The sequence below is a fragment of the Cyprinodon variegatus genome, unplaced genomic scaffold (assembly GCF_000732505.1).
Source record: "Cyprinodon variegatus isolate N-32 unplaced genomic scaffold, C_variegatus-1.0 Scaffold1572, whole genome shotgun sequence".
NCBI lineage: Eukaryota > Metazoa > Chordata > Actinopteri > Cyprinodontiformes > Cyprinodontidae > Cyprinodon > Cyprinodon variegatus.
The window spans coordinates 52,639-55,300 of record NW_015152025.1 but is presented as its reverse complement, the minus strand read 5'-3'; positions in this window follow the sequence as shown (position 1 = coordinate 55,300).

The window sequence follows — 2,662 nt, the reverse complement described above, 5'->3', positions numbered from 1 at the left end:
AATTGACAAAACAGCTAAACTATTCAGGTTTTTCTAGGAGGCTGTAGAGTCTGTAAAAACTCACCATGACAGGAGACAGCATGGATGTTTCAGTTTGGAAGGTGTGATGGAAATTAAATTTTTAAACATATTCAATGGACCAAAATAAAGAGAAATGAATAATAGAAGTAATAAAGAACATCCCTTTGGTTTCTCCTCTATGAATCCAGGATAAATGAGCTGTTCTGCACGGCCTCTGTGTGTTTTTGGTCTTTTCTTGGGTGGCTGATCTTTTGAAAAATAAAATGCAATGGTTCTTTTTCTTTTTGTGGAGCGTTTCAGAGGCAAACCTGAAAGCTTTAAGAACTAAAATATTTGTGTGGGTTTTAAATGCCCAACAGGAGTTTATTAAACTAGACTGAGCAATAATAATTTAACTTGTGAGCAAAACATGGACTAAAAAAAAGCAGTAGGTAGAGATAAAACAAACCATTGGATGTGATCCTACACTCAATCTCAACATCAATAATTTAAGCTAGCTGCTGTATTTTTTATTCATATTTACTCAAGTACAGGATTGCTTAAAATCTTCAATAATTTACAATAAGAGAATTAGTCCAGATGAGATAAGATAAAAATGTAAATGACATATCTCATAACAACTGTTTTTTTTCTCAATATCTGGCACAGTGAATAGTTGGGAATACGGACTGGATCTGAACCTGGCATCGTGTGTTAGCACTAAGGTTGTATTGAAAACGCGGACTGGCTCTCATGATGGGTCTAATATGTTTTGCCCACATGCAGACGCACTCACAGAGTCAGAAAGAAGTTTAACAGTTTATTTGAACAAAGGTGAACAAAGTGACTAAACAACTGGTTCCTCAGCTTGGGGGAATCCAGCACTCTGGTAAACCGGAAGGGGAAGCTCTAGGAAGAGATCACAAATGATGAGTTCAAGGTTGGTGGGAAAACAGGCCGATGACTTTAATATAGACTGGCTTGGACTTACTGTTGTGGTTTTGAGGTTGCTCCAGGGTTCCTGTTTGTGGAGACTTGAACTGTTTTGGAGATTACTTACCTGGAGGGTGGACAGGCAGACTTATGGTTGTCCTGCGGAGCAGCGGAGCAGAGTGTCACTAGTTTTCCTGAAGTGGGTGGCGTTCTGATAAGGTGAAATATTTATTTCTCAGCGAGACGAGAGGATTCCTTCCAGAGCTTGAAGGACCAGCTTTTCCCAGTGGATCTGTAGAAACCCTGCCAGAGATTCACAGAGAATTACTGGGTAAGAACTTGAGGTCTCAGAAAAAAACAAAAACTCAAAGTATTGACTCAGCAAAACTCAGAGGGTCTAGAGTACCCAATACTGGCAAACACTCTGGCAAGGAGATGGTGACAGTCTGCTGCTCATATACTCCTCAGACGGTGATGACCAACAAGCTGCAAGTGTGAGAGCAGGAAGAGGCCCTCCAGGCCAACAGAGGAACAATGGCACCATCTGGTGGATGCCTGGAGACACTGAAAAAGAACAAAAACAACCCCCACAAACTGGAACCCTAACACTGGCTTTTGATCACCATTGTATTTTTATACATAAATAAGTGGAACGGGGTTGAGTTTTAATGTCTGTCATTTTTTTGTGTGAGAAATTGGGAATATGGAGTGATAGTGTGTGAAGACACTGAGATGGGTGAGTCTCACTCCCAATGGGTGAGAGTTGACAGCCCTGGGACAATGAATGTGTTCATAAGGTTTTGTTTGTTTCTGAACACTTTGAATGTATCAGTATTACATAATAGTTAATGAAAAATAGCTACCAGACAAAAAACACTTAGAGCTAACTTTGTTCACAAGTTCAGTTATTACTCCTCATTAGGTCGCAGCTTAAGGTCCGCAGAGGACAGAAACCTTTTCTTAGTCTAAGTTTGGACTTTCACATTTTCTTTTCAGGAGTGTTTATACATCCATTAGTCTATAATTTTTCCTCCTTTATTGTCTAGTTACTTTGCAGAAATATTACAAGTTACTGAGTTCCCTGTTCTAAGTAGTTGGGTATGTATAATTTGCGTGTTTTTGACATAATCCTTATTATTTCCATCAAATCTATCATTGAAGATGTGTAAATGTAACTTAATTGCTTCTAATTTGGTCTTCTTCTTTATGTTATCTAAACTTCATTGATGATGCATTTAAGGTCCTTTTGAAAGCTAAAATTTCCCATTAATTCACCTCGTATCCATTGGATCTGTTAGAATCGACACAAATGGCCCTGTTTTCCATTCGTTTAATTGTTAAAATTTGATGGAGTTTTTCATTTTCTCAATAATTCTTTTAGCATCTTGCTTTTCTTTTGCATTGTGCTTATATTGGTTGTTCGTTTCCATTTTAGATAGATTGTATATGGTTTCACAGTTTTTTGCGCTACTGCCTTGCAGTTCTGGGTTCGATTCCCAGCTTGGGCTATTTCTGCACGGATGTATGTTCTCCCCATACATGATTGGATTCCGTCATGGTACTCCGGCTTCCTCCCACAGTTCAAAGACATGATTGTTAGTTTTATTGGTATGTCTAAATTGTGCTTAGCTGTGAGTGTGTGTGCATGGTTGGGCGTCTTTGTGTGTCTCAGTGTTGCCCTGCAACAGACTGGTGAACTGTCCAGGATGTACCCTACCTCTCCCCATAG